The 23,618-nt window shown below is 39.9% G+C and overlaps 1 long non-coding RNA gene across 1 annotated transcript in view; it reads left to right on the top strand.

Annotated features, from left to right (window-relative positions):
• The window catches only part of LOC144456188 (uncharacterized), a 76,689-nt gene extending 56,508 nt beyond the window's left edge, over positions 1 to 20,181 (top strand). Inside the window, exons 2-3 of the long non-coding RNA XR_013485096.1 lie at positions 11,206 to 11,350; positions 19,764 to 20,181. This is a non-coding gene — a long non-coding RNA (uncharacterized LOC144456188). The remainder of the gene's footprint in view (positions 1 to 11,205; positions 11,351 to 19,763) is intronic.
• The last annotated feature ends 3,437 nt before the right edge of the window (positions 20,182 to 23,618 follow it).

Raw genomic sequence — 23,618 nt, 5'->3', positions numbered from 1 at the left:
AGGAATCAAACATCCTTAGCTTCCCTGGAATAGCATTATAAAACATTGATGCTTGGGCCATATTTAACAAACACTTATTAAATATCTAGTGTATGCTAGACTGTGCAAGACATGAGGGATGTGGAGATGAAAAATAACAGTCCCTACCCTCAAGGAACTTTTATCTAATCGAGGCAATGAGATATGCACAAATAACTGAATACAAGTTTAAAAATATCAAAGTGCATAGCAGCGGGCAGGGAATAGTATTAATAGCTAGCAGTTATATAGTACATTAGGGCTACAAAGTCCCTTACATACATTATCTCATTTGAGCCACAACCCTGTGAGGTGGGTGCTGTCAGTATTACCATTTTACATATGTGGAAACTGAAGCTTATAGAAGTCAAATGACTTGTCTAAGGTTACACAGCCAGTAAGTGTCCAGGAACTCAGGTTTTCCTGATTCAGTTCCAGCATTCTGTCAACTTTCCAACTTAGCTCAGAGGTACAAAAAAGCATAATAAACATCATCATAATCATAACAACAATAATGAAAACAATAGCCAGTACTTACATGGCACTTTAAGGATTACAACAGCACTGTGAAGTAGTATCATCCCTATTTTACAGATGGGGAAACTGAGGCACAGAAAGTTTTTTTTTTTTGGGGGGGGGATGAGGCAATTGGGGTTAAGTGACTTGCCCAGGGTCACACAGCTAGTAAGCGTCAAGTGTCTGGTCTGAGACTGGATTTGAGCTTAAGTCCTCCTGACTCCAGAGTGAGTACTCTATCCAGTGTGCCACCCAGCTGACCCTAAGGCTTCATGGAGAAAGTGGTACATGACTAGGTCTTGAAGGAAGAGAAGACTTTCAGTAGGTGATGGTGGCATGCAGACAGTTTGCACAATCTATCGTAGACATGATGGATGGCTTGCACAAAGAAATGATGGTGGGAGAGTACAATGACAAGATTAGAAAACAATTAGCATAAAGTTTGCAAAGAAAATTATTGTGGAATGTGCCTAGAAAGATAACTTAGAACCAAACTAAGAAATTTAGAAATAAATACATACATACACACATATCAGCAATAGGGATCCACTAATTCTTTTTTTTTTTTAAAGAAGGGTAATATTGTCAAATCTGGGCATTAGGAAGATGTCTGACAATAGAGTGAAATCTGAATTGGATCAAGGAAGGGCTGAGGCAGGCAGACTGTGTAAGGGGCATTATAATAGTCTAAGTGAGAGAGATGATAAGGTTCTGATGTAGGGTGGCAGCCGTATCTTTTTAAAGGATGGAACAAAAGGGAGAGATATTTTGGAGGTATAAATGAAGGACTTGGCAAATGGTTAGATTCAGGAAAAGTCAAGAATTACCATGAGTTTTTAAGTCTTGGTGACTAGAGGAAAAAGGGGTAGGTTTGGGAGGGAAAATGATGAATTTAGTTTTGGACACGTTGAGCTTGAGGCATAAGGTTGGGGCATGGGAGAAGTGTTGTTGTCTAGCAGAGATCTGGAAATACAAGGCTGAAGTTGTTGCCTTCTCCTGGTCCTGAATGAAAGAAGGAATGTCCACCTTTGGAGAGTGTGGTGAGGGATGTGGTATCTTTAAGGGAAATCCGAGCAGGTTACAGTTCACTTGAAGGGGTAGAAGGAGCAGCAGAGGAAGACATCAAGAATAAAGGGAACCTGTTGACCATAGAGCAGGATTTCCAAGGGATACCTAGTAGAAAGGACAGGAAGATGGGAAGAAGGACCAGGGAAGAGTAGAGCTGAGATGGATTGCAATGAGAACGTGGGAATAGACTGCAAGAGTTTGTTCCTAAGATAGCAATGGTCAGAAACAAGTACAGTGATTCTCCCTGATTGCCCGCTCCCTTAGTACTGGTGAGTAAACCAAGGCACAGAAACCTCAGTGGTTTTGTCAATGATCACATAATAAATGGGTATCTAATGGGTATTTGTCTTCTACCTCAGTCCACAGCTGTAGCTACCAGATAAGGTCTTCTGTACATCCTCTACATACATATTTATAGCTATGCATTATACACTGTGAATTCATTATTTGTACAAGTGTAGATGCATATTCATGCATAAATATATGTATTATTAAATATGATTGTTAATGTACTTTATTCATATGGAAATACGTCAATATGTACATGCTCAAATATTGCTTGGCATTTTCCCTCCAACTTCAAGCCAAACAGTATTTCAATTCATTGATGTTGCCTTTACCCAAACCATCTGGAGCTACCCAACTAGCCTGTTGCTTCCATTCTAATCAAAAGAATGATTTCGTTCTTTGTGGGCCCCTAGAACAGAAGTGAGTCCGTTAGAACTCAATAGTAGTGAGATAGACATCATATGTAAACTATTGTTGTGTGTTTATTTGCTAAAGAAAAAGTTATTGGCTCCAGCACCTTGTTCTTCATGTGAAAAGTTAGTAAATGGGCTTATTTGCCTGTGTTCATATACTTCATTGACTTGTATAGTAAAATCCTATTATGCTAATTGAGTTGTAGCTATGAAGATTGTGATATTTTAATGGTACCACAAACAATACTGTTTTCTGTAGCATTCAGCTTCAGTAGCTAATTTCTGCTGCCTTGTTGGTTCTGAAACATAAATGAAAGATATAGGTCACATCTTTTTAATGCGTAGCACCAAAAAGGTCTTGGGCTGACCATGGGGGGGAACAATTTGAAAGCTTTCTTAAGGAATGCCTGACTACTCAGCTGGAGGGGTGGTACTGGTGGTGGGAGAGTAAAGAGAGTGTTTGTGGAATGAATAGTGACAGGAGAGATTCATGGAGGAAAAGATAAAAGGAAAAATGGCAAGCCGGGATTTAAAATAAAAAGACAAAGAAGAAATTTCAAAGATAAATATTTATAATATCACAGTACCAGAAGGGACTTCCACAGAATGGTGAATACAAACATATCTACATTTGGCTCACCCACAAAGATGTTATCTCTCCTACTCAATTCTACAGAAAGAAAAAATATGAAAAGAACTCACTATACTCAATGCTGACAAAAAGACCCATATTTTTAACACCAATATTTTTCTGGTTATTTTGTTGTTGCCCAGTCATTTTTAGTCATGTCTGACTCTTGGTGACCCTGTTAGGGTTCTTCTGGCAAAGTTTGCCATTTCCTTTTCCAGCTCATTTTACAGGTGAAGAAACTGAGGCAAACAGGGTTAAGTGACTTGGTCAGGGTCATACAGCTAGTAAGTGTCTAAGAAAGGATATTTTTTCTTTTCTTTTTTTTTGATATAAATGTATTTATTTTTAGTTTTCAACATTTGCTTCCACAAGATTTTGAGTTCCAAATTTTCACCCCATCTTGCCCCTCCCCCAACCCCAAGATGGCATGCATTCTGAATACCCCTTCCCCTAGTCTGCCCTCTCTTATATCCTCTCCCTTCACCTGTCTTATCCCCTTCCCCTGCTATTTTCCTGTGGGGCAGGATAGACTTCTGTATCCCATTTCCTGTATTTCTTATTTCCCAGTTGCATGTGAAAACATTTTTTTAAAAACATGTGTTTTTAAAACTTTGGGTTCCAAATTTTCTCCCCTCCTCCCTCCCCACCTACCGTCATTGAAAAGGCAAGCAACTCAATATAGGTTGTACATGTGCAGTTATGACATGTTGTGAAAAACTAACTCTATTTCCCTTAATCCTATCCTGCCCTCCCATTTATTCTTTCTTTTGACACTGTCCCTCCTCAGAAGTATTTGCTTCTGATTACCCCCTTTCCAGTCTGCCCTTCTCTCTATCATCCCCCTGCTCTCTTGTCCTCCTATTTTTCTGTAGGGTAAGGCAGATTTCCATACCCAATTGAGTGTATGTTATTCCCTCCTTAAGCCAAATCCTATGAGAATAAGATTCACTCATTCCTCTCACCTTCCCCCATTTCCCCTCCACTGTAAGAGCCTTTTCTGTTTTTTTGTGAGATAATTTATCCTGTTCTACCTCTCCCTTTCTTCTTCTCCTAGTATAATCCTCTCTCATCCCTTAATTTTATTCTCCAGATATGACTCCTTAATCTTCAACTCACCCTGTGCCCTATCTTCTATCTATCTATCTATCTATCTATCTATCTATCTATCTATCTTCTATCTATCTATCTATCTACCTGTACATACATATAATTTTTTCCTCCAACTACCCTAATACTGACAAAGGTCTCATGAGTTATAAATATCATTTTTCCATGCAGAAATGTAAACAGTTCAACCTTAATAAGTCTCTTATGATTTCTCTTTCCTGTTTACCTCTTCATGTTCCACTTGAGTCTTGTGTTTAAAGTCAAATTTTCTATTCAGCTCTGGTCTTTTCATCAAGAATGCTTGAAAGTCCTCTATTTCACTGAATGACCATTTTTTCCCCTGAAGGATTATACTCAGTTTTGCTGGGTAGGTGATTCTTGGTTGTAATCCTATCTCCTTTGCCCTCCAGAATATTATATTCCATGCCTGCGGTCCTTAATGTAGAAGCTGCTAAATCTTGTGTTATCCTGATTGTGTTTCCACATACTTGAATTGTTTCTTTCTGGCAGCTTGTAATATTTTCTCCTTGACCTGGGAACTCTGGAATTTGGCTACAATATTCCTAGGAGTTTTCCTTTGGGGATCTCTTTCAGGAGGAGATGTGGATTCTTTCAATTTCTATTTTGCCCTCTGGTTCTAAATATCAGGGCAGTTTTCCTTGATAATTTCTTGAAAGATGATGTCTAGGCTCTTTTTTTGATCATGGCTTTCAGATAGTCCAATAATTTTTAAATCTCTCTCCTGGATCTATTTTCCAGGTCAGTTGTTTTTCCAATGAGATATTTCACATTGTTTCTAATTTTTCATTCTTTTGGATTTGTTTTACAGTGTCTTGATTTCTCATAAAGTCACTAGCTTTTGCTCTATTCTAATTTTTAAGGAAGTATTTTCTTCAGTAATCTTTTGGACTTCCTTTTCCATTTGGCCAATTTTTCTTTTTTAGGGCATTCTTCTTCTCATTGACTTTTTGGAGCTCTTTTGCCATTTGGGTTAAGCTATTTTTTAAGGTGTTATTTTCTTCAGTATTTTTTTGGGTCTCCTTTAGCAAGCTATTGACTTGTTTTTCATGATTTTCTTGCATCACTCTCATTTCTCTTCCCAGTTTTTCCTCTACTTCTCTTACTTGCTTCTCAGAATCCCTTTTGAGCTCTTCCAAGGCCTGGGACTGTTTCATATTTTTCTTGGAGGCTTTGGATGTGGGAGCTTTGACTTTGTTGTCTTCCTCTGGTTGTATGTTTTGATCTTCTTTGTCACCAAAGTAAGATAATATAGTCTGACTCTTTTTGCCCTGCTTGCTCATGATCCCAGCCAATTACTTCAGTTTTAAACTCTTTGTTAAGGTAAGAGTCTGCTTCCAATGTGGAGAATGTGCTGTCCCAAGCTTCGAAGGGTTTATACAGCTGTTTTCAGAGATATTTGTAGGGACCTGTAAATTTTCAGTTCTTGCAAGGTGGTATGATAAGGGGCGAGGTGTTTACTCCTTTCCTGGCCTGTGCTGTGGTCTATTAGTGACCACAAGCAGTCTTTTCTGTCCTGACACTGTGAGGAAGGTTTCCTCCCCACTGCCACTACAAGCTCCACCACGCCAGCACTCCTCCTCACCCCAGGACCGCCACCCAGAACTGTAACCCAGATCTGAGCACGGGCAAAGCAAGAAATTCCTGCCTCAGCACTGGCAAAGAGATCCCTGCAATCCCCCTCTGATCAACCACTCGATTCCCCCTCAGTCTGTGGGCCGGAAGCTCAGGATGCAGACAGTGCCCAGGTGCCCACACTCTGTGCTCTGTGCTCTGAAACTGGCTCTGACCTAGTTCCTCTCTCACCACAGAAACAAACTTTTCCCACTGACCATCTAAGTTGTCTTAGGCGTTCATGGGTTGAGAAGCCTAGTTGAGAAGCTGCCCGCGATTCAGTCTTCTGAGGCCTGCTCTAGGTTCTCTGAGGCCTGCTCCATGTTTGCTGTGGCCCGCGTGCCCACGCCACACTGCGCTCTTCTTGCAGCCTGGTGTAATATACCTTTCCAATCAATCATCCAGATTGTCTTGGTCTGGAAATTTGGTTCACTCTGTCTTTTTGTGTGTTCTGCTGTTTTAGAATTTGTTTAGAGCCATTTTTTATAGGTATTTGGAGGGGTTTGGGGGAGAGCTCAAGCAGGTCACTGCTCTCACTCCATCATCTTGGCTCTGCCTCTAAGAAAGGATTAAACTCTGGAATATCAATCTCGGAAGAACTGAATTTGATAGTCAAAAGCCAAGCTGCAATAAACACATAGTGGGCAAGAGCAGGCTGCAACACATTATAAATTCAGAATTATGCCATAAAAGTTGTGTAAAGGATATCATCAGAGAAATTTATGACTGGGAAAAATGAGCAAGGGATAACTGATGGGCAGCCCACATTCTCTACTAGTGCTCAGGGAATGTCTAGGCATCTGCATGAGTCCCTCATCATGTTGGCTGGACCGTCTATGGTAGATTTATGAGAGAAAATGGACAAGAAGGATTGTGTGTACAGGATTGGCAGTCGTGGATCTTCATTTAAAAAAAAGTACCCACATCAGTGAGTTCATAGATCCGTCAAAGCATGCAAAAGGCATTTAGCTAGTTATCTATAGGAATGGAGATAGCATTATCTCCTATGATAACCTGTTTCAGACTCAGAGATTTCTTGAAATCTGTATAAAGTAGTATACGAAATCTGTCGTTTGCCTATTATTCTCTCAATTTCTTTTTCTCGTCTTATTGATACATCTACCATCCTAGCACTGTGTCAAATAATAGTAGTGATAATGAACATCCTTGCTTTATCTCCGATTTTACTAGAAGAGCCTTTAGTGCATCTCCATTACATATAATGCTTGTTCTTGGCAGCTAGGTGGCACAGTGGACAGAACTCTGGACCTGGAGTCAGTAAGACCTGAGTTCAATCAAATTTGGCCTCAGATACTTACTAGCTATGTGACCCCGGACAAGTCAGCCTCTGTTTCCTCCTCTGTAAAGTGGGAGCAATAACAGCATCTTCTTTGCAAGGTTGGTGTGAGGATAAAAGGAGATGAAAAGCTTTATGTAAAAACTAGTCATCATTACTATCATTAGTTTAAGAGATTTACTTTATTAGGGAAAGCTTAATTTATTGTAATGTATTTTAGTGTTTTTAAAAGAAATGGGTGTTGCATTTTGTCAGAAGCCTTTTCTGTAGGTATTGAGTGATCATGTGATATTATTTTGTTATTAATATAATCTTTTCATAGTTATCCTAATATTTAACCATCTTGTACTCATCTTATAAATCCTACCTGGTTGAAGTGCATGATATTCTTGATATGTTGCTATAGTCGCTTTGCTGATGTTTTATTTAAATCTTTTTCAGTGATATTCAATAAGAATATTGGTCTTAAAAGAGACAAACCTACTTTTAATGACCCTTTTGAGCAACTGAATAAAATGTTCAAACCAAATTAATGCCCACATGGCATATTTGTCTTTGTCTCCTAAAACACAGTCCTCTCTATTGTTTCTTTTTTGGTTTTTTGTTTTACTATGGTCTTAACAATCACCAAAAGCCATAAAATTTTTCCAATATTATTGAAAGAACAAGAAAGAAGATTTTATAAGAAACTGTGAAATTCTGTCACAGACAGATTCATCCATTTTATCTAACATTTCCTTCTCAATACCCTCTGCCCTTGGTCTTTCCTTTATGTCTGACTTAAAGAAAAAAAAAAGTACCTGTGTACCAAATTGTAACTTCCCATTTTCAGTACTCACACCTCAGCATCTACCTCATCCTGGAATTCTTCCCCAGTTCAATGATTTCCTTACCTTTTGGCCCTAAACTGTCTTCTAAATATTCCCGGAATCCTATCTTTTTTTTTCCCATAGTAGGTCCTCAGGGGCTCCTTCCTCTATACCCTGAATACCATATGAACCTATTAACCAACTTTGGACTACTAAGAAATACTATTGGCTTACTAACAATGTTCTAGTGTCATGAAAGTGAAAAATCTTCTTTTTCTATCAAATAACCACTGATACCAAGCATATCTATGAACTTGCTTAGGTCTCTGCCATTTTCAAAAACCTTCACTTGACCCTGCCATCCTCTAAATTATTACTCTATAGCTATTCTTCCTTTTATAACAAACTCCTAAAAAGGGTTGTCCACACTCATTGTGTCCATTTTTTCAACTCCCACTGACTTCTCAATCCACTGCAATTTAGTTCCATCCCCAACACCCTACTAAAACTGTTTTCTACCAGGTTACCAATGATTTCTTAACTGTAAATTCAGTTTCCTTTTTTTAAAAAAACTTCATCCTATCTGACTGTTCTACATTTTTTGAAGCTCTCTACCACATCCTCTTCCTACTTTTCTTCACTAGCTTTTATGACACTGTTGACATATGCCTAGAGCAGAATCTCCCCCTGTTTGTCTCTACTTGCCTTTCTAGTCTTATTTCATGATATTCTCTGGCATGCACTCTCCATGGCCTTCTAGCTCTTCCTAAGACATTACATTCTATGTCCCACCTCCATATCTTTACAAAATTAGAATGCATGTCTTTGCCTTGAAGAATCTCTGTCTTTCTACAAACCAAAGTGCAGGTGCCGTCTACACTAGGAATTTACTGCCCCTGTATCTCTGTCCCATCCTTTTTTTTTTAAGCACTTTTTCCTTGAAATTATATTTTATTAACTTGTTAATTCTTTACTTATGTAAATATTGTATCCACTCAGTGGAAAGTAAGCTCCTTGAGGGCAGTCATGGTTTTGTTTTTATCTTTAGCTCCACAATACCCAGCACACATGCCAAGCACTCAATAAATGCTTATTGGGTTGAATAGAATTGAATATAGTAGGCATTTAGCAAATGAGTATTGATACTGAAAGATTTAGAAGACAGGGATCAAAAAATAAGGAACACAATGATTATGATGGCTTAGTTGATTGTGTGTACGGTAAAGCAGAATCTTTTAAAATATACAAGCCAAACAATTCAGGGCAAAAACCAGTGTTACTAGCTTAACTATGTGCATGTGTAAGTCTGGGCCACAGTAGGGATGGGAAGAGGAGCCATGAATACCTTAGAGAAGGAGTGAATTGCTCCTGAGAAGTAGAGGTTGCATGTGGCTGGGGGTGGGAGTGAGAGTAAGTCACCAGTTCTGATGGTTATTCATTTGGCATATGGATTCAGAAAACCTTAACACATATTTATGATTTATACTTCCTGGTAGCTAAATGATTCCTTGAGGGTGAGTCAGGTACTTAGGAAGATACATTATTTTTTTTCAGGACACTAGATTGCCATTTCATTCATCACCAAAGATTTAATTAATCACTTCCTAAAACATATAGCTTACTATAAGAGAGTGACTTAGGTGGTGAGGAAAACATACCTCATCATTTGAGGAGGCAAGAGGTGACATAGGGAGAGCAGAGAGAGGCATGTGTACTGTTGTGGAATAGGGACCCAGATTTGTCTTATGTTGTGATGTTTCTAGAGACCTTGACATTACTGAAAAGGCCTATGGGTAGGCCAACCTAAAGAAACTAGGAGAATGTGTTCCTATGGGAAAGTAGGCTATCTTGAGGCGGAGCCATGGGCAGCACCTCCTCAACCTGCAATATTTGTCCCTAAAATATTCCAATTCCAACTTGATCCCTGTGTCCCCTTATCTATATCTTCACCAGTCTCCTTAAAATGTACCTCTCTCTTCCAGCATTATACTAGCCCCTATTTGTCTTCCAACTCTGTACCACCCTGAATCCAGTTGTAAGACTATAAATTGGTGAGCCATCCTCCCCTTGGCTGGAGAACATGGCTGAAGAACACAGCTTAGACCTACTTGTATCTTCATAGTCCAGTTGTCCCATTGTGGTCACAAATAATAAAATTGCCTTGGTTGAGTCAGAAAATGCAGAGCAATTGAGTCAATTCTCCCACCCTGTTAAGCATTACTTCATTTTAGAAAAGGTTTTTGAGAATGGGAATATTTCGGTTCCAGACCTTTTTTCTTCTTGTTATAGTAAAGGGATTCTCATTGTGCTCAGTGACTTTCACTGAATGAAGGCTATGGGAGCTAATTCTTAGGGGGCATCATTCCAGCAATACAAACATACAGAGCTATAATTTCATGAAAGTTGACACTGTGAAAGCTCAGACCTGTATGGATTCAGTCCTGCAGCCCTTGCTTGGCTGGGCCTCTCTCAGAGATTCTGGGGGTGAGAGTCATTCATACAGCACATCAGGGATTCAGAAGACTGTAGCAGTTAATCATTTGGGATGCTTTATACACTTTTTTTGCAAGCTAATTCTGCAGAAAACCCAAGTAAATGATGCAGAACTTACTAATGAATCAGGCCTGAAATTTTCATTTTTCTGCATTATTGTGCCTTTGTGCTGTTTCTCAGTGGTGAACTTCACATCTGTTACCCTGAATCAGACAATGAAGGCCTTTAAAAAGAGATACTTTCCCTCTTTTCTCATTTCTTTATGAAGACTTCTTTTTTACCCAATTTTAATTCAATATCTTGCAAGATGAAACCATGGATATTAGTGAAGTCTGTATTTAGGAAACCAGTTGCTTTCCACTTCCAAATTTGTTCGGTTAAGTTTGAGATTGTCAGAACACACAGATGTTTGCCTCAAGGAAGAGGTAGGATGTGACAATGTTGGCCTCTGGTAGAAGCTGAGAAATGCTGAGAAAAACAATAGAATGTAGAAGAATTAATGTGTTGCCTGTGTGTCAGTAGAACACAGAAAGAATGGTAGAAATCAATAATAACATCATGCTCTGTGGCTTGTGCCCCCATTCTAGTTTCCCTTGGCAATGTCTGGTTTTCTCTCATTTCTAGCTCTTACAAGTCTCCTCAGTTCATTTACCAGCACCAAACTAACCATGTACAGAACACAAAATAAGTTGATTGTGCACAACAAGGAATACAAAAGGACTTGATCCCATAGACAGTGAAGAAAATGTTCCCCCCCCCGACAAAGCCCAGCTTCCCACGGGCTTATTCTGTCACCCCAGAGTAGTAGCACTCTCAGGCTAAGTTTTCCCATTCCAAATTGGGAGAAATTTAGGGTGCCAGAGAGTCCAGCATCTCTCCTTTCTGGTTGGCCTCACCCTCCTTGATACAGGAACTCTCTTGTTACTTTTCCAGGTTATCTGTCCCCTCTTGTCAAGACTTTGAAGTTCTGCTGTCACTGTAGTCTGTATCTGCTGTCTCCTTCCTGCTGCAGCTGCTTCCTCACGAAAGGGCCACAGTCTGGGCTAATGGGCGTCAGAGCTACTCAGCACATTTCCAGGTGTGTGGACTTCTTCCTCCTGAACGTAATGACTTTGTATATGTTTGTATCTATTAGTTCTATGCTATAAATATATGTATACATACATATGTATGTTTATATGTATATGTATGTGTGTGTGTATATATATATGTGTATGTGTATATTTATATACATATATATTTGTCTCTCATTAGAACATACACTCATTGCTGGTTTCATTCTTTGTACTTGTATCCTCAGCACCTAGCACAGTGCCTGGCATGAAGGAGATGCTTCATAAATACTTGTTGATTGGTGGGCACACAAAAAGATTGCTTAGGCAGTGATCAAGATCTTCCAACTTTTGTTTCTGACATGGAAAGATCCCTGATTCTCCCTCCTGGTTCAGTTAGGAGAACTACATTTCATTCACCTCTTTCTGGCCTCAGAAAGTATGGCAAAACCCCTTGCACTTTTTCCATTCTTCTTCTTTTTTAAATTATTAGTTTATTTTTAGTTTTTAACATTCACTTCCATTAACTTTTGAGTTTTAAATTTTCTCCCCCTCCCTCCCCACCATCCTCCCCAAGATGGCATGCAATCTGATATAGGCTCTACATATACATTCCCATTAAACATATTTTCACATTAGTCATGTTGTAAAGAAGAGGAGGAGCCACAAGATAGAAGAAATAAAACAAAACAGAAGAAAAAATAGCAAATAGTATGCTTTGATCTACATTCAAACTCCATAGTTCTTTCTCTGGATGGGGATAGCATTTTCTATCATGAGACTTCTGGAGATGTCTTAGATCCTTGCATTGCTGAGAAGGGCTAAGTCTATCCAAGTCATCACAAGATGTGGCTGTTACTTTTCCATTCTTCTTTCTGGTTTCTGTCATCCTTTCATCCATCCACCTCACCCAATAGATGGATAGGCCAGGTCAATTGTCCTGAGTCTCAGAGAAAAAAAAAAGTAGTGGGGGAATGGCAGATCTGATGGGGTCACTGATAATGTTTCTGCCTCCATGGGAAAGATCCATATCACCCTGACTGAGAAATCTAGCAAATGGCTTAGCTCCAGATCCCATTGCAGACCATTCTAAGCGTGCTTAGCCTCATAGATGAGCAGAGTGGGTGGCCACCTAAGCAGAGCGTTTGGAAGGGAGGGGTGCCAAAAAGACCTGCTCACCAGGGGAAGCAGGGAGGTTTCCACTTTTCATCTGCAGCTGTGCTTGTATTCAACTCCATGAACAAGATGCACCCACACTGGGTACCCCCTAGTGTTCCTTACCCCCTTTCCAGCCTTCTCGTGGGCGTTGTCTTCCTCTATTCCACTGTAAGCTCCTTGAGGGCAGGGACTATTTTTTTCTTATTTGAAGCCTCAGCACTTAGCAGAGTGCCTAGTGCATAGTAGTTTTTTAATAAACATAATAAATGTTTATTAAATTGAATTCAGGAGAAATTACAGCCTCCTTAGCTGGCCTGAAATTCTCTTTTTGGAGAATCAGTCCAAGAGCAGACACCCTTAGAAGGAATAACTTATTAAGCTGCCCTGAATCATTACCACCATAGCATGAATTTATTCACTAGATCATTTCTAGCAGGGTTTCAGCCAAGTGAAGGACACCCAGACAAAACAAGTTAAGAACAAGAAAAAATGAGTTCAGAACAAAAGGATTAAAATCTTAGGTGAGAAGACAGGTCTTTGGGGGGGGGGGTGTAAACACACCAGATACCAGAATTGTGCAAGAGGAGCCAGGTCTGAGAAAATGGGACCAGAGGCTTCTCTGGCTACTTAGATCCTAATTCAGGGAGTAGTAACTACTTCACAGGGTTTGGGAGGTTAAATCTCAAAGGGCTGCAGAAATGTTTCCTTTCCTCTCTGTACATAGGCACACATCATCATACAATCAAACCTCATTTGAACTAGAGAAGAATCTAAATGATTGATTGAAGAGTCTGAATTAGGACTTTTCCTCAATAAAGGGACTAACTTTACGTTGTCCCCCCTGCCTTGAGCCTATTGCCACTCCAGTCCAGCGTTCATTTAGCTATGAAATTGGTCCTTCTTAAGTACAGGTCTGACTATGTCATCCCCACCCCTCAACCTAACCATCATTCAGTAAACTCCAGGGGCTCCCTGTTACAACCAAGATCAAATATAAAATCCACTGTTTGGCTTTTAAAACCCTTCATAACCTAGCCCCTTCCTACCATTCCAGTGTTCCTATACCTTAATCATTTCCATGATTTCCAGTGACTCCTGCTTCAAATACGACACTCCATGTCTACCACTGTGGGTACTCTGACATTCCTAGTCTTGGAACTCTTGCCTTCCATCTCCACCTCCTGGCTTCTTTGATTTGCAGTCTTAGCTAAAGTCCCACCTTCTGTAAGAAGCATTTCTTGATCCCCTTTCTCTCTGAGATTATGGTTTATCCTGTGTGGATCTTTGTGCATAGTTGTCTGCATATTGGCTCCTTCGTTAGACTGGGAGCTTTTCATTTTTTTAAACTTTCTTTGTATCCCTCACACTTAGCACGGTGCCTGGCATGTAGTAAGCTGCTTAATAAATGCTTGTTGATTGACTCATGAATTGATAAGAAAGATGTGTATTTAACATACCAATTGTAGATAAATGGAGATTTCTAGAGGACTGGACAATAGCCTGTTCTCTTAAGTACTTTGAATATTCTCAAAGAGAGCTTAACTGTAAACCCTTGAATGAATCACATTACTTCTCTGGACCTCAGTTTCCTCATTTGTGAAATGGAGAGATTGGACTAGATGATTTCTGAGATCTCTTTCACCTCTAACAATCCATGATTCTGAGCTCCTAGGTGAATCAATATGCATTATCTATAGAGACAGTTTTGCTAAGCAAAGGGAAACTGTAGCTTGCCCCCTGTGCAGAGGATTGCAGATTGCAAAATTTCAGAGCCCCAAATAATGAGGCCTTCCTGTCTTTCTGTTCTCTTTGTGTTTGAAGGTGGTCATATGATAGTGATTACTGGTGTGTGTGTGTAAGCATGGCCAAGAGATCAACTAAGAGAGTGAAGTCTATTGAATAAATGTTGAATTGAATTGTTGAATTGAAAGATAGCCTCCAGAGGTATGAGCCAATGAATAAATTAAAAAATGAAAAAGGATGGCTTTCTCACTCTCTATTATAGCAAAACAGAGTGCACTGACAGCAAAATTGTGAAGGTGACAGAGTTTATCTACAGCTCCCTGACCTTCTTTCTGTTTGCTTTCTCCTCCTTCCCCATCTGCTTCTCTTTCTGGTCCTCAGTGGTTTCCTGCTCTTTCTGTTACTCTGCCCCCTTGAAAAGCTGCCCTCTGAAGGGGGAGAAACTCCCAATGGTGACATCTTATTGTCACTGCTGAACATCTCCTGGGGTACTTCATTTTCAATCCTTACAGTTAATGGTGGAATAAGGGACTACTCCCCTTTTAAAAGTAATTTCACACAACCATAACACATATAAAAGATGTGCATGGGTGAGTATCCAATACTCTATTTATTGTCTCTCCAAATAGAATGCAGGCTCCTTGAGAGCAGGGATTGTCTTGCTTTTCTATTGTATGTCCAATTTTATTAGAGAGACTGTTGTAAAATATCTATCCCAGTTTTCTGCTTCCCTCCTAATTTTGGTTGAATTGGCTTTGTTTGTGCAAAAGCTTTTCAATTTAATGTAATAAAAATTATCCATTTGCATTGCATAATGTTCTCTATCTCTTGTTTGGTCATAAATTCTTCCCTTCTCCATAAATCTGACAGGTAAACTATTCTTTGCTCTCCCAGTTTGCTTATAGTATCAGCCTTTATATCTAAATCATGTACCCATTTTGACTTTATTTTGGTATGCGGTGTAAGATGTTGGCCTATGCCTAGTTTTTGCCGTACTAATTTCCAGTTTTTCCAGCAGTTTTTGTCAAATAATGAGTTCTTACCCCAGAAGCTGAAGTCTTTGGGTTTATCAAACAGTAGATTACTATAGTCATTGACTGTTGTGTCTGTCTTATGTGCCTAACCTATTCCACTGATCCACCACTGTATTTCTTAACCCATACCAAGTAGTTTTGGTGACTGCTACTTTATAATACAATTTAAGATCTGGTGTGGCTAGGCCACCTTCTCTAGTATTTCTCTTCATTAATTTGTATCCTCAGTTTTAGCAGAATGCTTGATAAATGCTACCTTCCTTCCTCTCTAACTCTCCCTTCTTTTCTCCCTCCCTCCCTTCCTTTCTCCCTCCGTCCCTCCATCCTCTATCTCTTTCCTTAAAGCTAGTACTTCTCAAGGGGTTAAAATTCTCTATCATCTCAACATTTGTAGCAAGGTCCAGTCATGCACTAACTGCCTGTTGAACAGTTCTATCTAGAGGTCCCATTAGCATCTCAAGCTCAGCATGTCCAAAATAGAACTCATTGTGTTTCCCCCTAAACCCATCCCTCCTGTAAACATCCCTATTTCTTTTAACAGCACCACATCCTTCTAGTTACGCAGGCTTATGACCTTGAAATTATCCTTGAATCTTAGCTCTGCTTCAACCTTCATATCTAATCAGTTGCCAGGTCTTATATATTCTTCCTCTAAAATATATTTCATGTTCACCCTCTTCATTCGCACAACCTCTCCATTGGACGTTACCTTTCACTTAGACAATAGCCTCTGAATTGGACTCCCAACTTCTAGTCTTTCTGTTAGACAGTCTATCCTTTGAATGGCTGCCAAATTGATGTTCCCAAAGTCCATATCTGGCCTGCCATACTGCTATCACTATCACTTCTAGGATAAAATACAGAAGTTCTCAGCCTAGCATTTAAAGTCCTCCCCAGTCTGGCTCTCACCCACCTTTCCCATCTTTTTTCATTTTATGCTCCTTTAGGCACTCTCTGTTCAGTCACACTGGCCTACTTATGGTCCCTCATGTCTAGACCTGACTCCCTACTCACCTCTGTTCATAAAATCCCAACCTTCCTTCAAATTCTTACTTAGATATTTTATGTAATGCCTTTCTAGCTTCCTCCTATTATTAGTTCTCTCTCTCTCTCTCTCTCTCTCTCTCTCTCTCTCTCTCTCTCTCTCCTCTCCTCTGCTCTCCTCTCCTCTCCTTTCCTTTCCTTTCTCCTCTCTATCTCCTTTCCTCTCTTTCTCCAGTACTTTGAATGCCATTTACTTCTATGCCTCTGGATACATGTTGTATCCGTCTAGTAGAATGTAAGCTCCTTAAGATAAGAATTTTGTGTTTATATTTCCCAACTGAATTGAACTGAACATTTGATTGAGCTGATTGAATGCTTTGGAAAGCCACAGAAAGCCACATGGGAGTATGGGAAATTAGGAATATGGACTGATGGTATTTTGTGGGGCTGCTTCTTCTACTAGAAAGACTACTGCCTTAAGTGCCTCACTGCTGAATGATGGAGGAACTAATTTCCGAAATCAGTCAGTCAGGAAACATTTATTAAGTGCCTGCTTTGTGCCAGCCACTGGGGATACAAAGAAAGACAAAAGGCATGCCCTGCTGTCAAGGAGTTCTTAGTCTAATGGGGAAGACCAGTGTCAAACAGCTTATGTACAAAGTCATCACCAAGTCCTATTTACAGATCTTCCATTATGAACCCTGAAACCTGTTACCACCCCTTCAGAAGAAAACTTTCTGCCATTGCCTCTCCGGTCAACAAGTTTTCTTTTCATGAGCAACCCTTCTTATATGTGTAGTCAGACAAATTTGACTGCCCTGTGCCTTTAACGGCAGGGCTGCTGACAGTCCTGACAACAAGATACTCTGCCTATAGCTTCTGTTTGCAAGTCAGGCTAGAGGTGGTATGCATGTACGTGTGTGAGTATGTATGTGTATAAGTGTGTGTGTGTGTGTGTGTGTGTGTGTGCAGTCCATTAAATGTTAAAGAAAAGATTAAATTAAATTAAAGAATAGATCCATTTAAGGGGCAGCTAGGTGGTGCAATGGATAGAGCACTGGCCCTGGAGTCAGGAGGACCTGAGTTCAAACCTGGCCTCAGACATTTACTAGCTGTGTGACTCTGGGCAAGTCACTTAACCCTAAATGCCTCAGAAAAAAAGAAAAAAGAAAAAAGAATAGATTCATTTACTCTGCGAAACATAATGTAATTGAACAGTCAAAATTGGCCAAAAAAGCAGAGATGAGCTACCCAGGTAGCTCAGGGTAGTCTTTCTCTGAAAGGAGGCATGCTACCTCCTTCCCTGAAGGAGTAGTCCATCTGCTATTTCAGCATCTCAAGGCCCTTCATTGGTTTTGCATCACATGCTTGACCACCTGTACTCACTTGCCTGGCCCTAGGCTGTCCCCCAAAATCCTGACAGCCTGGTGCCTACCTTCTTCCTCCTCTCCATACTTCTTAATTTCTAACCCATCAGCCTCCTCCCAGGCTTGATACAACTATACCTGACTGGGATAGACTGTCCCTCTCCTCCACTCCTCCTGCATCTTACCCATGCCCACAACCGAATTTCCTCCACAAACAAGAATTCCTGGTTATGACTCTGTAACTGAACAACAGGATGTCCCAAAAATTTTAATCCCATCTTAATCTAAAAGGAATTGCTTTTTATTTCACTCTTATTTTGACCAGTTAACTTGCCATAATGTAGCATTCAGACGCAAGAGTAATTTTGAAGAGCAACAACAAAATAATACCTTACATTTATATAAGCCTTTTAACTTTTCAAAACATTTCCACAACTATAGTCTCACTTCAAAACTACATTCTGTCCACCCACCCTTTATACTTAGAGCTTCTGGAGATTTCATTGTAAATGGACTTTTACTAAGGCAAAAATATGTCTGAAGTGCGTTCACCTAAGGTATTCCAATTACTTTGGGGACATTGTTTTAGGGGTTTGAGATCCCTTATCTTACTAAATGTGAAGGCTGTTTAAAGAGTACTATGCTGCAGCTGGGTCATCATGGCAGGGAGCTAGAAATAATATTTTACTTCTGATTTCCTCATTTGCAATGGGAGGATTTAAGTAATAAAAGGCTGCTGAAAATGGCCTAGAATTAAATTGGTATTAGGAGAAACAAGGTGGAAATGAGGTGGAATGCCCTCCTGTGGAAAAGAAAAAAAATCATAATTCAGCCAGGAAATCTGATGACTTGTCCTTGTAGGTAGCTTGACTATGACTTATTTTTAGTCAAGAATTTCCCCTAAAAAAGGGGAGGGGGGCAGCATAACCTCTGCCTTTAGATATTTGAATACCTTTAAAAAATATAACCATTATCACAGTTGTTAAATTGAACCCTATTCATTCAAGAGTGGAGCTTACAGCTTAATTTGACATGACCCAGTAAACTTCACCCAGTCAGAAAAATATGGACAGCTCTTTCTCAATTCTCATTCATTCGTTTGTTCACATATTCTTCCTACTATGTATAGAGTACTGCAGGGCCATCTCCAGTCATCCTGATCTGTTATCTTGCCACTGGAAGGCTCTGAAAGAGAAAGTGAGGCTGGTGACTCTGCATAGCCCTGCCTCACTTAAATCCAACTCACTTGCCTGTCATGGCATTACCTCTCTGATGTCATGACAACAACAAGAGTGCTACTCTAGAAGTTCAGGAGACATGAAATTTATATACAATATAGTTCCTGCAAAGATAGAACAGTCTGGTAGAGAGACAAGACAGAGAGAGATAAATCTGGTGCCCAGTATTACAGAATAAGTATAATACTGAAGCATTGTCACGTAGGATTTGGAGTCAGAAAGCCCTGGATTATAATCCTTCCTCTGAGAATAAATAATTTTGAGACCATGGATTTTAACTGTCTTAAGTCATGGATGCTTAAACTCTCTGGGTCTCAGTTTCCTTCTCTGATAATGATTCTTTTATTACTTACTTCACTGGTTTACTGTGAGGTTCAAATGTAGTAATGTAGGTGTAAAACACTTAAGCTTTCAAATTATAAACATGTTAGAGGTTACTTTTTTAAGGCTTCACAGGGTCTCAAAAACAAGTACTAAATGAAGTTAAAAAAATAAGGTTGAAGACATAGCAAGAGCAAACATTACAAACATTTCCTACCCCTCTTACCCACTCCCCCCACCCCCATCATCTAAGAGTATCCTCTGACCTATACCATCTTAGTCCCTAGGGAGAATGGTCTCAGACTTAATGAAGTTTCTACATAGCATTATTATTTAGGGGGCAATATCAGGGAAGGATTCCTGGGGAAGGTAGCAATTGTGCTGGCTTTGAAAGGATGGGTTGGGGCTCTTGATTTGGCTCTTTCCTGTCCAGCAGCTATTCAGGTAAGAGAGACAATGATGTAAAGGAGGAAGGCCTCAGACCTTTCCCATCTGAGGCTGCCATTTTTCAAGAATACAGATCTCTGTTCTTTGCCTCTTTGCATCTGTAACCTGGATTTCAAACCTGGGTTTTGTTTGTTTGTTGCTGTTTAGGCATGATTTCAGATTGGTGAAGAAAATGATTACTCTATGCTGAGTGGCTGCATGAAGAGTGGGGTTGATGGGAAAGTTCTGAAGAGGAGAGACACTCTTCATTTCTGCCTCAAGAGAGATACATGCATTTCCAGAATTTCTTGGAGGTTGACTCTAGGGAGGAGAAAGATAAAGACTCTCTTGTAGATATGTGGCTGAGCCAATGCCTCAATGTGTCCCAGATTTCCAGCTTGCTTCACTAGAGATTTTGAAGATTTTCCCCTTGGGTGAGATAAGGGCCTTTCTCTTTGTTGAACTGAGATATCTCACTCCTAGTGGAAGAACTCATTCACTTTGTGTATTTTCTGGTATATTCTAATCTATAGAATGTCTCTAACATTTGTTATCTGCTTGTATAAATGGGCTTACTCACTATTCATTATTTGTGATGATCTTTTGTGTAACTAGCATTTGATGGGAGAGTCAAGCCTATGGATCCAAGCTTAGAGTATTCTTCCCCTTTAAAGGATAGTAATTAGGGAAGATAGTGGCTTTGTTGATTTTGTACCTATACATTATCCTTCTAGTCTAACAATATGTGGGGGTGGGGGAAGGAGATAGATATAATTCTAGGCCAATACACCTTCTCAGAGGAGTACAGATTAGCTAGCCTCATGATTCCTTCTAGTTCACTTCTGGGGAGTAATCAAAGTCTGAGGTGGGGTAGGGGGGAAGTTCCAGAGATCTCTAACCATGAGTCACTTAAAGCCAGATTTAGACAATCCATTTGGATGTATACTTAATGTACATGAGCAAGACAAATCTTACATGTTTGTTCTTCCCTGTTTTAGGGTGAAGGAGATTGTATATGTTTATGATGCTGTGAGGGAGGTTGTAATGGAGTGTCCCAAGTTGCCGTTAACTCTTGCTCTGTGCTGTTCAACTTTTATTTTAATCAGTAAGTTGGATGAAAGTGAGGATAAAATGTGTATCGTTTTTTTAGATGACATAATATTGGAGGGACAAGAACATTCTGGAGGGCAGTTCCATCCTAAAAAGGATCCTGACAGACTAGGATGACAATTTCATATAACCTCTTTCTCTCTCCTAGGCAATTGATAAATCAATCAACAAACATTTACTAAGCACCTAATATTTGCTAAAATAAGGGCAACTAGGTGGCACAGTGATAGAGTGCTGGGCCTGGATTCAGAAAGACTCATTTTCCTGAGTTCAAATCCAGTCTCAAACATTTAGCAGCTTGTGACCCTGGGCAAGCACTTAACTCTGTTTGCCTCAGTTTTCTTATCTGTAAAATGAGCTGGAGAAGGAAATGGCAAACCACTATCTTTGCCAAGAAAACCCCAAATGGGATCATAAAGAGTCAGATATTATTGAAAAACAACTGAACATCATTTGCTAAATAATGTTGAGACTGCTGTCTCTGTCCACAAAGAGCTTATGTGGAGCAACACCAATATTAAGAAATCAAAAAAAAAAATAAAAAGGATGAGGAGTCAATGAGGGAGCCAGAGATGGAGTACATAGAAGAATAAATGGAAAACCAAAAGAGCATAAAATACCTCTATAGCCAAGAGAGAAGCAAATATCCTATGTGAGGAAATAGTTAACAGTGTTCAAAGCTTCCAAGAATTAAAAGAGGATGTAGACTGGAAAAACGTTCCTAGATTTGGTGGTCTGGTGGTCACCAGTGACTTGAGAGAGAGCCAGTAAAGCAGTGCTTCTGAAGAACTGAGGGAGAGAATGGATAACAGGTAGATAGAGACATTAGGAATAGACTACTTTTTCAGTAAGTTAATCAGTGATTATAGAAGGATAGAGTAGAAGAATAAGAGATTTCTTCCTTTAGGATTAGAGAGAATGGAACATAGTTTATAGGTAAATGGGTAAGAACCAATGGAGCAAGGATTAAAACTATATGTGTAAGGAGAGACAGAGTCAGAAGGAAGTGATAGCTGAAACAATGGCCTGGAGAAGTTGGGAGGGAATAAAGTCAGGGGGGTCCAAGGGAAGAATTAGCCTTCATGATGAGTATGGATACCTCTTCTTCTGTGTCCAGAGGGAAGGAAGAGACTGGGTGATGATTCTGAGAAGTTTAGAGGAATGGGCCTGAGGAAATTCACATCAGATGACCTTAACCTTCTCAACAAGGTAACCGTAGAGCTAGAGTAACACAAAGTGAGAGGAAGAAGTTTAGAATGATTGCTATAACAAGCAATCTAGGGCATGAGTGAAGGTCATTGGAGTCAATGATATGGGGAGTCAGTGAAGGTAGGGAGGATGGTTGAGCAGCAGTAAGAGCTCAGGCTTAGGTTACATACCATAAAGTTAGTGGACAAAATAAATTGAACTTAATAACTTCTTCTAATGATTGTCAAAAGGAAGGCTTATGAAATCAAGTGTTGGGGCTACTTGGGGATGAAATACTGTAGGCCAGACAATGGTGTAAGGAAAGAGGAAAGTATTAAAGTGTTAAATAATGAGATCAGTGCTAAGTATGGAAGCAGATAGAGCCAGAGTAAGGAAGTAAGACTGAGAAAATAGGAATGGACCAAGGGATTGAAGGTCATCATAAGGGTGGGTAGTGAAGAGGTCTAGGGGTTTTGGGGTGCTGGGACCCCAAGATCACAGTACTGGGCCCTGCTGAATGAATTCACCTCAAATCTTCTTCAGCCAGAGAAAAAGTTTATTAGTGATAAATCACGTTGACCAGGTGACGCCCATAAAGATGAGCGGGCATGAGAGGTTCTCAGCCTTTTGAGCGTGAGATTCTCAGCATCTGAATGAGGGCCAAGGTGGATCTTAAATACTAAAGTAACTTTGGGTGGCCAGAGAAGGGGGTTGGGAAAAGGGTCTAGGTAAGAATTCTAATTGGGGAGGTCAGAGAGATTGAATAGACAATGGGAATAGATAATGGAGGGAACAGGAAGGCAGAAGTTTGAAAGGCATCTGCACAAAATCAAGGTGGGGCTAGGACTTTCAAAAGGAGATAAAGGAAGTTGATAAGGAACAGTTTGAGACAGAAGGGAGCCTAAGGCTTTCAAAGGGAGATGAGGGTCTGGGGCCTGTGAGTCAGATTCCCTTTGGGGCAAAGGGCAAAGATCTTGGCTTGGGCCCCACCCCCATCAGGTAGTAGGTCTGTTGTGAATGACAGACATGGTAGAATAGATGGTTGGGCAGTGACATTAAAAGAATAGAAACTCAGAGTGCCAAATCTGTGATGTGGTACAATTTAAAAAGATGGTGAAGTCTGTGCTAGTGTATGACTAAAGTAGGGCAGAGAAAGGGGTCATTGAAGTCGGGGTTGAGGAATAATGTTATATTGTTAAGAAACATCATCAACATGAATATTGGAGTAAACTAGAATGATAGGGGATCAGTTGAAAAAGAAGGTATAGTACTAGAAGGAAATTAAGTACTAGAGTCATTAAGAAAATTGGGAGAGTGGCCTGAAGGTCAGAATAAAACAGCAATGAAGACTAGGAGAGAATGCTATAAATAGGTTGCTTCAAAAAGGGCAGGGTTCTGTGATGGAACACAGCCATTCTACTTTACTAAGTGATGATGCAGGACACTTGAGCGAGCAAGCTTGGGAACTGCGTGGGGTATAGGATGGTGAAGTTTCTCCGATGTGTGGTCAGTCCGTTCATGGACCCAACTGATCATGGCTAGGTCTACATCATGTGACTAGACCATAACTATATTCCTAAATTATACATTGACTAACCATATTGGTTAATCTACTGACACAAATGCAGCCAAAATCAGTGACTAGATTTAATTGACAGGTTGTTTAACTGAATCAGCTGCTTAGCTCAATCACCACAGTCTATCTGGCAGATACATGTGAATACA

The sequence above is a fragment of the Phascolarctos cinereus genome, unplaced genomic scaffold (assembly GCF_003287225.1).
Source record: "Phascolarctos cinereus isolate Bilbo 61053 unplaced genomic scaffold, phaCin_HiC Scaffold_3;HRSCAF=262, whole genome shotgun sequence".
Classification (NCBI taxonomy): domain Eukaryota; kingdom Metazoa; phylum Chordata; class Mammalia; order Diprotodontia; family Phascolarctidae; genus Phascolarctos; species Phascolarctos cinereus.
The sequence above is the reverse complement of the archived record's forward strand: the minus strand, read 5'-3'. Positions and strand labels throughout refer to the sequence as shown.